The following is a 12,290-nucleotide window of genomic DNA, read 5'->3' as shown; positions in this document are numbered from 1 at the left end:
CATTATATTCCTTCTGTTGAAATTACTTAATGGAGATTCTGCTTTCCAATTTAGGCCTTTTAAACTGTTTTGAGGAGGACACACATGTTCTGCTAACTAAAATTTCATTATATACAAATATCTGGACAAATTAACTAAAAATGTATCCCAGTCCTCTGAGCCGACCTCATTTATTTTTTCTTGTTTAAGTGAGCTCCTCCTCCTCTAAGGAGAGAGACGCTTCGACAAGGCCAGTTCCTTTCTTAGCCCTAATCAGTACCTTGTGGGAGGAATTAGCTAAATGTATCCCAAATTAGGGAGGAACGGGGAGGTGGCACCATGTATCTGGAAGGAGCAAGAGTATGTTGAGTTGAAAAAAGCTGCTCAGGTGGTTCTAATGAATCTTTGCTTCCACATTCAACTTCCCCATCAGAGAACTACTCTCAAAGGCATTTAAAACAATCCTCGCTTAAGAAAAAACTATAGAGCAGAATCCCTCATGTTCCTTTATCTTGAAATGCTGTAGGTACATTACTGAAGCCTTAATGTATCCAATAGTAACATAATTTGAGTGTTTTGTTCCTTCAGTCGTTTGTTCATTCATGCATTCATTCATTCAACAAATTCATTCAGGTTGCTGTGTCATTACACATGACCCTCCGCACCCATTTTGCACAGCGGCTTCTTAGCTTCCAAATCTGTTTTTGCCATATTAAGGAGAAATCAGATGAAATCCATATTTAGTGATTCATTCCTGACACCCACCCCCCACTCCTGACTGACTTGGAATCACCTTTTCTCTTTTTTTCTCTTTATTCACTCTTTATCACTTTGGTGGAGTAGAATGAAAAGTTTGGTCTAGTCTCCTTTGGAAACTATCATCTCAAGTAGCCAAAACTGTTAACTAAGAAAAAGAGCTTTGAACTGGCAGCTTTAAAGTCCCAGGAGGGCTAACCTTTCAGACTGCCGTCCTGGACATCAGCTTGTGCTCAGCACATGTGCGTGGTTTGAGATGTGTGGACCCAAGTGGGAAAGAAGTCTTGGAAACACAGCTCAACAGCTGTTGCTCTGTTAACTGATGTTTATTTTCTGTGACCATGTTGCAGTCACTCTTGGCATCTGTGACCCCAGGCCCTGGCACCAGCCTGGCCAAGCCCTGATGGCGGGATTCTAGAACTATGGCAAGAGGAATAGGTTTATTTTGATCTGCTTAGCACTATGAAGAGAATTTACGAACTGGAGTGGAGACTGGTTCAAGAGGCGAGGAAGAGAATGAATGGTGAGTTACCAAGCAAAACACACAGTTTTTGAATTTGAAAGGTGGATGTCCAACTCATTGTTGGGTGCTGAAACTCATCCAGGGGGTCTCTGTTCATTGGAACTGTAAAGAAAACATTGAGTGGCAGAAAACACTATATATGGAGGTTGAAAGGTAAACACCAACTGAAGGAAATATTTATGATCGATATGATAAAGTACTGATATCCTTAAAAGAGACTTTGTATAGATTAATATGATAAAGGGTAAACAGTCCAATAGGAGAGTGGGTCAAATCCATAAAGCTGGTAATGGACCTCGCAACAACAAAGGGAGAGCCGATAGCGTTATTAAACTGTGCCTGAACTCACTCCTCAAAGAGAAATGCAAATAAAACTCAAGTGGATATGTCATGTTTCTCTATTAGATTGGAAAAAAATCAAAAGTTCGTCCTACTTAGGGCACCTGGCTGGCTCAGTGGGTGGAGCTTGAGACTCTTGAGCTTAAGCTTGTGAGTTCGAGCCCCACACTGGGGGTAGAGTTTCCTTAAAAATAAAGTCTTAAAAAAAAAAGTTGGGGGCAACTGGGTGGCTCAGTCGTTAAGTGTCTACCTTTGGCTCTGGTCATGTTTCCAGGGTCCTGGGATTGAGTCCTGCATTGGGCTCTCTGCTCAGCAGGGAGTCTGCTTCTCCCTCTCCCACTCCCCCCGCTTGTGTTCCCTCTCTCGCTGTGTGTCTCTCTGTCAAATAAATAAATAAATAAATATTTTTAAAAAAAAGTTGGCATGACTCAGTGTCAATTGCACGGGAATGAAGTGGCAAACCCTGTGCATTGTGGGTGGGAGTAGAAATCAGGTCAGAGTTCTGGAAAGCAGTTTAACAATGTTAAGCTGTAACACGAGATGCCATTTAGTGTAGGTAGTCTTTTTCTAGTGCTCTGTTCTAAGGAGATTTGGATCATTTTGAAAGGATTTTGATGCAAGGATTTTCATCATAGACTTACCCACAGTAGAAAAAAGTAGGAACAACCTAAAAAGGCTCATCAAGAGTTTTACTTAAATGAATTACTACACATCAACAATGTAACACCTCGAACACAATTCAGTTCTTCTTTTTAAGATACTATTTTTATTATTTATTTGAGAGAGGAAGAGAGAGAGAGAGCATGAGAAGGGGGAGGATCGGAGGGAGAAACAGACTCCCTGCCGAGCAGGGAGATGAAGGCAGCTGCCCAACCAACTGAACCACCAGGGGCCCCCACAATTCAGTTCTTAAGATGAAATAGAGCTATATATACTGACTCAGTATAATATCAGCAACATATATGAAGTAAAAAAAGCATATTCTAAAATACCATGAAAATCAAGATTCTGCTGATGTAACAGTGTCTTCTCTGCTGTGTGTTTCCATGTGTCCAGTGGAGACAGCTGTCCAGAGATGGGTCCAGTAGAATGGGAACATTCAATCCAGTGGATTTTCTGTAGAAGATGGAAAACTGGGTAGTTTTTATTTTATGCTTTATACTTTTCTGGGTTTTTATTTTTTTATAATGAGCCCATATACTTTTTGATCAGAAAAAATGGAAAGTTATTTTAATCAGATAATAAATCCTCATAGGGATTCAATGGCTGGATTAGAATGTAACATCTACTTTCTGGATTCTCTGTCCAATCTTTTCCCCATATTCTTGCACTGCTGCTTTACCTTCCATCGACAACCCAAAACCTTGGGTTCTGCCTCTGAGTGATTAGTATGGTGGGAGGTAAAGTATGCTACACTAGAAGCTTCTGGAGCTCCCATGATGAGAAACAGGACGAATGGTTGCCAGTTTATGCCAGTCATCAGTTTATGAAAAATTTCCCTATCCTCTTCTGAACACCATCATATCAACAATGACAACACGGCAAAAGTGTCTGCCGTCCAAGTGCACACATCATTCCCAGCTCACCATTCTGCTTTCACAGAAGTATCAAGCTACTAATTGGAGGGTGCTGCCATCTTCCTTGCCATCAGCCCAAAAAATGCTTACAAACCTATTGCCCAGCATCCAGTTTTCCCTTAATGATCTGTGTTCAAGCATCCAGATGCCCACATTTTAAAAACTGAATCTTTTTACAACAGCTTTTATCTCTCTTGGTGAAAATTCTTAATTGTTGTGTTCTGCTTCATGTGGCAAGCTCCCTGTTGCCTGATTCCAGTTCTACTGTGTCTTTTTTGAATTGAACAACTAGGATTCCCAAAGACAGAATTCACCAGGATTTGTTAAAGGTTTGCTGCACTAACAGTAATGGCTGTGCAACCAAGATAGAAGAGTGTCCCTAGGCTCCTGTTGTGTTACTCCTAGTTGTCCTGCTGATTGGATGAGGTGGCAGTCAGAAGATTCTTGGGGAGCTTCTAAGCATCTGAAAGCAGTAGGGAGACACTTGGGGAGCTACCAAATTTGCTGTCACCAGTGGATAAGGAATTTCAGTATTTTAACAACCAGATGGTATGCCTTGATTTTGCATTTGGATGCTGTTTTCCGTCTTAATGTCATAATTGTACAGTCACCAGGCTTACATTTTAAAATGAAGACCGCATTTCTTTTTTTTTTTCTTTTTAAAGATTTATTTATTTATCTGAAAAAGAGAAGGAGGGAGGGGCAGATGGAGAGAGAGAATCCCAAGCAGACTCCACACGGAGTGCAAAGCCTGATGTAGGGCTCGATCTCATAAACCTGAGCTCAGGACCTGAGCTAAAACCAAGAGTTGGATGCTTAACCAACTGCGTCACCCAGGCATCCTGAAAACTGTATTTCTCATTCAGATTTTTCACTGAGTACTCAGTAGGGAATCTAGTCAAGTAGAACCAGTATTTGGATCATTTCAGAGAGTGTGAGTCAAATGGATCTCAGCAACTTGGATCATTAACTGGAAACTTGGAACCACTTCCTCTAATTGTAGTCACTAATCTTAACACGCTATATATTTGCTTTACGTTTCAACACATCAAAACCTATAAGCTCATGACATTAGGCTGGGACTGAAAGAAGTCAGGCAGTGGGTAGGCAAGTGTTTTAAAAACAACAGAATCTATGATCCATAACCCTGACACATGATCTGATCTCCAACATCCCCAAAGATCATGGATTGAACAAAAGAAGTTTCTATTAAGAAATGTCTGTCTGTATTTGTTCAGCCTATTATTCCATGTTGGTATCCTGTTCTGCTCATTTCCTTTTAAAATTGTGAATCCTTACTTCATCCCCACCCCAGCTTTATTAAGATATAATTAACATATATACATTGTGTAAGTTTAAGGTATACAATGTGATGATTTGATATAACATAAAATGATGACCACAGTAAGATCAGTTACCCATCCATCACCTCATATGATTGTCTTTTTTGTGTGTGGTAAGAATACTTATGATGCATTCTAATAGCAATTTTCCAATATGAAATATAGTATTGTTAACTATAGTTGCCATGTTGAACATTAGATCCCCAGAACTTATTTGCCTTATAACTGGAAGTTTTTACCCTTTGACCAGCATCTCCCCACTTCCCCCCCCCCCCCTGCTGGCAACCATTAATTTATCTCCTCTCTGTTTCTCTGTTTCTATGAGTTTAGCTTTTTTAGATTCCACATTAAAGTGATACCATGCAGTATCTGTCTTTCTCTGACTTATTTCATTTAGAGTAATGCCCTCAAGGGTCATTTATGTTGATTTTCTTTATCCATTCATTCACTGATGGACACTTAAGTTGTTTCCATGTGTTGGCTGTTATGAATAATGCTGCAATGAAAACGGGAATGCAGGTGTCAACTTGAGATTATGATTTCATTTCCTCAAAGCCTTTATAAGATAATTTTTAAAAAGATTTTATTCATTTGACAGAGAGAGAGATTTCAAGCAGGCAAAGAGCCAGTCAGAGAGAGGGGGGAAGCAGGCTCCCTGACAAGCAGAGAGCCCTATGCCGGGCTCGATCCCAGGACCCTGAGATCATGACCTGAGCCAAAGGCAGAAGATTAACCCACTGAGCCACCCAGGTGCCCCTAGAAGTTAATTTTTGTGAGTGGTGTAAGGTAGGGGTCCAGTTTCATTCTTCTGCATGCAAATATCCATTTTTCCCAGTAGCATTTACTGAAGAGATATTTTTTCCCCATTGAGCCTTCTTTGCTCCTTTGTCAAATACTAGCCAACTGTATATACATGGGTTTATTTCTAGGCTCCCAATTCTATTTCATTGTTTTATGACTCTGTTTTTATTGTCAGTACCATACTGTTTTGATTACTTTCACTTTGTAATAGAATTTAAAACCAGGAAGTGTGATGCCTCTAGTTTTTTTCTCATGGTTCCTTTGGCTCTCTGGAGGTGTTTGTGGTTTCATACTAATTTTACAATTGTTTTTTCTTCTTCTGTGAAAAATAACATAAGTATTTTGATAAGGATTGCACTGAATTTATAGACAGCTTTGGGTGATATAGACATTTTACCAACACCAATTCTTTCTACCCATGACCACAGGATACTCTTCCATTTATTTCTGTCTTCAATTTCTTCCATCAATGTCATAAAGTTTTCAGTGTATAGATCTTTAATTTCCTTGTTTGAAATGATTCTGAATTATTATTGTTTTTGATGCTATTGTAAATGGGATTGTTTTATTTCTTTCTCAGAGAGTTTGCATATAGAAACTCAACATAGTTTGGGAAGTCCTAGCCAGAACAATTAGGCAAAAAAAAAAAAAAAAAAAAAAAAAAAATGAAAGGCATCCAAACTGGAGAGGAAGAAATAAAATTGTCTCTGTTTGCAGATGTCAGGATCTTAGAGAAAATCCTAAAGATTCCATCAAAAACCTGTTAGAACTAATAAAGAAATTCAGTCAAGTTGCAGGATACAAAATCAACTTTGAAAATGAGTTGTATTTCTCCTATCTTCAGACAGCTATCATAAGGGCCATTCACCCTTTTCCTATATTTCCATTCTTGACATTTCCAGCGAGGGTGTTTATCTTCAGGACAGGGCCATCGGCAAGACACACAGGAGGTGAAAAGTTGCCAAGCACCAGGGAAAGACTCTCAGGACTTTCAGGAAACAAAATGTGAATAATGAAGCATTAGCGTGAATGATTTTCCTTGGACTCCTCTCCATCCTTTGCCTTGCCTGTCCTTTTCGATAACTGCTTCAGAGGACAGAGATCTGGCTGTTAGCCATAGCAGAAAGAGAAGATAAGAGGACAAGAACTAGATTCTTCGAGGATTGGAGAACAAAATCCTCTCTGGGATTACAAAGTTCGAACTACCTGGGGATAGTCCTGCGCCCCAGGTCATACAGTGACATTCCTCTTTCCTAAGATTGGAGTAATTGTGCTAAAATTTTAAAGTCAGGTTTTGGCCCTTCTGTGGGATTGAGGGAAAGGATGTTGGATTCATGGATATATGGGAATGGATAGAAAAAGTTCTACGTGTTGTAGGTGTATGCATGTACTTTCGTGTGTGTGTGTGTGTGTGTGTGTGTGTGTGTGTATGTATACGTGTGTCTAAGCACACACACCTCCAGAGTACAAAGGAATGCTCAGGATTTAAGTATGAACCCTTTCCTAAGTCTGTTGTTGGCACACATAAAAAGAGCATTTTGACCAAAATCACTTTCCATGAACTTGCCAGCCAAGGGATTCTGGCAGGAAAATACACTTGCTGGAGGAGCCTCAGAATCTTCCAGAAGGACTGAACTGAGGACCGTGTATCCTGTCCTAGCTCAAAGACAATCTGTGGAGGAAGGAGCTAGCCAGTCAGCTGGATTGTTAAAGAAGGGTAAAGTTAGATTCAAGACTTTGAGTCTATGGTAACAACCACCTCCACTCAATTAGATGCACAAAGATTTCCGATTAAATCACAATACTTAAGGGAGCAAAGGGCCATTAGGAGACAGGCTTGATGGGCTGTGTATCTGATGATCTAGCTGCCTTTTCTTAGTCATGCTTTTTATATTCTCCAAAGATACCATGAAAGGTGAAAAGAGGGTTGAGGGCTTTTGACAAGGATCCGTGTATCTATGCAGGAAAATTGTTAATCTGAGTTTTTAGGTACATAGGTCTTGAGTAATAGTAACATATTAACAGAATTGTGGAACTGTTAGGCAAGGAGAGTATTGAGCTGCCCAGCATGCAAGATCTAAGGGAATGGTCTCCATCAGGCAATACATATTATGTATAATATATTGATCATTTAATATATGTAATATATTTATGTATATAGAGATGATTATAATGTACATAATTATGTATACAATTATTTATATGCTATACATGTATGCATATTATATATAAGATATAATTATGTATATATATAATAATTGAGATAATTATAAACTTGTTTGGGAATTTCATGTATGCACACTTTTGAACCACAGGGAACAGAGCAATTTTATCAAACTCAGAAGCCTCTTTAATCATGTTGGGAGCTGGCATGAAGCCACACTTGAACTTTGGAGATAATAAAATGTATTTACCCTTAGTAAAATATGATTTCCTGTGTAGGGGCCTGAGAGGAGGAAAGACTTTTAAAAGAGGCTTATTAAAATCTCAGAAAGTTTCTTGGACATTAAATAAAAGTTGGCTGTATTAAGTACAAATGTACTAGAAACATAGAGGTTATATTTCACCTAAAGTACACTTGAATTAGTAAGTGCAGGAAGGGAGAGATTTGGTTTTGCTGAACAAAAATAGTTGAAAAATAATTGGTGACATTTGACAAAATCAAGATGTTACTATATTTTGTCAACTTCCCCTTGCACTGAGTCTCTTCCCTATGTAAGACCAGAGGCCTTAATCTCTAAGTCACTTTATAGTGACTTATGAAAACATGAAAGGTTTTAAGGCACCACAAATTCACCGGTGAAACTCTCCAGACACACAGGATATGACCTTGGCATTGACGGACTCTACAACATTGACCGACTCTTGACTGGTACTGCAGTGAAGACATTTTAACAGAGACACAGAGAACTGACCCTTTACCCAGGGTGGTGAGGGGTGGGTGGTGAGAAGAGGTTAGCAGTCATTTTGGGCTGGACCTCCACCATCAGGAGGGGAACTGTGGACTTAAATTCTAAGAGAAGTGGAGGTGTGGAGGGGAGAAGCACCAAGAAAGGATGTGGGGGAGGAAGTGGGAGTGGAAGAGGAGAGGTTGGGGAGAGAACAGAGGGAGGGAGCTGAGGGAGTTAGAAAAAGAAATGGAAGATGTACAGCCAGGAGGAAGTGGGACCAGAGCCATCTCTTCCTGATTTACAAGGTAACCATAAAATGAAATGTATCAAGCAAATTCTATTAAACTCCCCAACCGTTAACTTAGCAAGAAGATGAGGGTGCTTGTCAAAAAAGAAGTCAAAAAGATAAAGGAGATAGTGAACCTTTCTAACTAAGGGTATGGTTAAGGACTAACCCAACAGGTCCCCCTTTCTCCACACACCCTTGTGTGGTTTTGTACTGTGTCAAAAAACAGGGCAGCAATTTAGTAAGAGTATATGTTATGACACACATGCACATGAAATTGTGCATGAAAATGCACAATATTTTACCCTGTGTTTTCACCATCGTCGGGTTTGGTCCTAAAAAATCATGAGGGAAGAGGCATCCTGAATTACTATTCTATTTTGGTCAGGAATCAGCGAGACTTTGAGCAAGGAGTCACCATTTGTCTCCGTTGTGAAGCAATTCATTGGTTTTAAACCCTTAGGGTTGGCAGGATGTAGAGGAAGGAGATCAGATAAAAGCAAAACAACAAGATGAAAACATCTTATTTCTTTCTTTCGAAAACCAGTCTCTGCAGAAAAGGTTGGGCACCCAGCCATTGGCGAGTTTGAGCAGCGTGGCTAGGGGTCACTTCCGTGTGCTTTACAATCCATGATGGAAAAGCCAGCTAACCTGTAGCAAAGTAAGGCTTTCCCTGTTTGGTATCAAACCACACACCTTACCATGATAAGCTGGGTGCTCAGTTCGGTATTTTTAAAAAATTTTTGATTTCATTGTGGTAAGAATGTGTAACATGAGACCTACCCTCTTAAATTTTTCAGTGTACAATGCAGTATTGTTGCCTAGAGGTACAATGTTGTACAGAAGATTCTAGACCTTATTCATCTTGCTTGACAGAAATTTTATACCTGCTGATAAGTTAACCCCTCTTCCTGGCCCCTGACAACCACCATTCCACTCACTGGTTCTATGAAGTTGACTATTTGAGCTACCTCATATAAGCAGAAGCGTGGCATATTCGTGTTTCTGTGACTGGCTTATTTCGCTTAGCATAGAGTCCCCAAGGTTCAACTGTATTGTCACATGTGGCAGGAGTCCCTTCTTTTTTTAAGGCCGAGTAATATTCCATTGAACGTATGTTGCACAATTTCTTTATCGATCCATCTGTTGATGAACATTTAGATTGCTTCCACACATTGGCTATCGTAAATAGTATTGCAATGGATAGAGGAGTGCTGATATTTCTTCAAGATCCTGATTTCAGTCCTTTGAATAAATACTGAGAAGTGGAATGCTGAATCGGATGGTAGTTCTATTTTTGTTTGAGGATCCTCTATGCTGTTTTCCTTGGCAGGTGTATCTACCAAGAGTGTACAAGAAATCCAGTTTCTCCACATTTCTTGCCAACACTGCTCTCTCTCTGTCCTCCTCTCTTTTTAAAAAATACTAGCCATCCTGACAGATGTGAGGTGATATCTCATTGTGGTTTTGATTTGTATTTCCTTCATGATTAGTGACCTTAATTGTTTTTTCATATACTAATTGCCTATTTGTGTATGTTCTTTGGAAAAAAAATACCTATTCATGTCTGTGGCTCATTTCTTTCTTTGAGAGAGGGAGAGAGTGTGTGAGGGGAGCAGAGAGAGAGGGGGGGGGAGAGAAAGAATTTTTAAGCAGGCTCCACGCTCAGCACAAAGCCTGACACGGAGCTCGATCTCATGACCCTGAGATCATGATGTGAGGTAAAAGCCAGAGTTGGATGCTTAACAGACTAAGCCTAACCAGGTGCTGCTCTGTGGCCTATTTTTTTTTTTAATTGGGTTATTTTGTTTGTTTACTATTGCATTGCAGGAGTTCTTTCATATTTTGGAAATAAACCCCTTATCAGATATATGGTGTTAAAGAGAAATCCATAGGCCTCAAATGGTGTCACCTACGTAAGGCTCCACGGAAACCAAGGCTTACCACCTAACGTAACTATGGTTTCAACCTCTTCCCCTATCTAACCTTCCACTCCCACCCCCACCCCCCACCCCCCCAGCCAGAAACATCACAACCTCTAACCAGCCAAACTGGAATTTCCTGGTCAACACTAACAGGCAGTTCCCCCTTCCATTCTCCTTAGGAAGGCAACTTGCCTGAAACAATGCATTCCTTGCTAATAAATTCCTTTTCTCTGACTCCTCTTTTCTTTTAAAAACCTTCCGTTGTGTACAGCTCCTTCCAGCTCCCCTCTACTTTCTAGATGGGATTCTGCCTGATTCAGGAATCTTAACAAAACCGGTAAGATCTTCAAATTGACTTGGTCAGATTTTTTTTTTTTTAATCAGTGATTTGTAAATATTTTCTCCTGTTCCATAGGTTGCCTTTTCACTTAGTTGATGGTTTCCTTCATGGTGCAGGAGACTTTTAGTTTGAAATAGCCTCAAGGAGCTTTTTCTTTACGTTTTCTTCTAGGAGTTTCACGGTTTAAAATCTTGCTTTAAGTCTTCAAGCCATTATGAGTTCATGTTTGTGAATGGCTTAAGATAGGGGTCCAATTTCCTTCTATGTGTGAATATCCAGTTTTCCCAACATCATTTATTGAGGAAACAACCTTTATCCCACTGAGTGGTCTTGGCACCCTTGTCAAATACTAGTTGACCATTTATGCATGGGTTTATTTCTGGGCTATAAGTTATGCTGCATTGATCCATGTGTCTGTTTTTACGTCAGTAACACATTGTTTTAATTATTTTAGCTTTGTAATTTAGTTTGAAATCAGGAATTGTGATGCCTCTAGCTTTGTTTTCTTTTTCCAGGTTGATTTGGCCACTCATCATCTTTTGTAGCTCCATACAAATTTTTGAATTTTTTTTTTCTATTTAAAAAATGCTTTTGTGATTTCAATAGGGGTTGCATTAAATCTATAGATTGCTTTGAGTAGCGTGGACATTCTAATAATAGTAAATCTTCCAATCTATGAAAATGCAATATCTTTCCATTTATTTGCGTCTTGCTTAATTTCTTTCATCAATGTTTTCTAGCTTTGGTACACATGTGTTTTATTTTCTCAGTTAAGTTTATTCCTAATTTATTCTTTTTTTTTTCTTGGTGCTATTTTAAATGAAATTGTTTTCCTAATTTCTTTTCCAGATAGTTCATTGTTATTATGCAGATCTTTTATGACTTACAATTATGTCCCAATAAGTCAAAACGTAGTCAAGTTGTAAGGCAAAATGCATTTAATATACTTATGCTACTGAATGTCATAGCTTAACCTAGCCTACCTTAAACGTGCTCAGAGCACTTCCGTTAGCCTACATTGGGCAAAATCATCTCATACAAAGTCTATTTTATAATAAAGTGTTGAATATCTCATATAATTTGTTTAATACTGTACTAGAAGTGAAAAACAGAATGGTGGCCTGGATATGGAATGGTTGTAGGTATATCGATCTTTTATTTTTACCCTTGTGGTGCTGGGCCTGACTGGGAGCTGTGGCTGGCTGCTGCTGCCCAGCATCATGGGAGAGGGTCATACCAAATATTAGTAGCTTGGCAAAAGATCAAAATTCAAAGCACAGTTTTACTGACTGCATATCACTTTCACATCATCATAAAGTTGAAAGTCATAAATCAAAGGACTGTAAGTCAGAGACCATCTGTATAGCAAAACAACTGGTTTTTGTGTGTTGATTTTGTATCCGGCAACTTTAGTGAATTTTTTAATTACTTCTAACAGTTTTTTTTTTAGAATGGAGTCTTTAGGGTTTTCTATATATAAAATCATGTCTGCAAACAGGGACAATTTTAATTTCTTTTTCTGATTTGAAT

Source organism: Martes martes, assembly GCF_963455335.1.
Source record: "Martes martes genome assembly, chromosome: 9".
Classification (NCBI taxonomy): domain Eukaryota; kingdom Metazoa; phylum Chordata; class Mammalia; order Carnivora; family Mustelidae; genus Martes; species Martes martes.
This window is presented reverse-complemented; position numbering follows the sequence as displayed.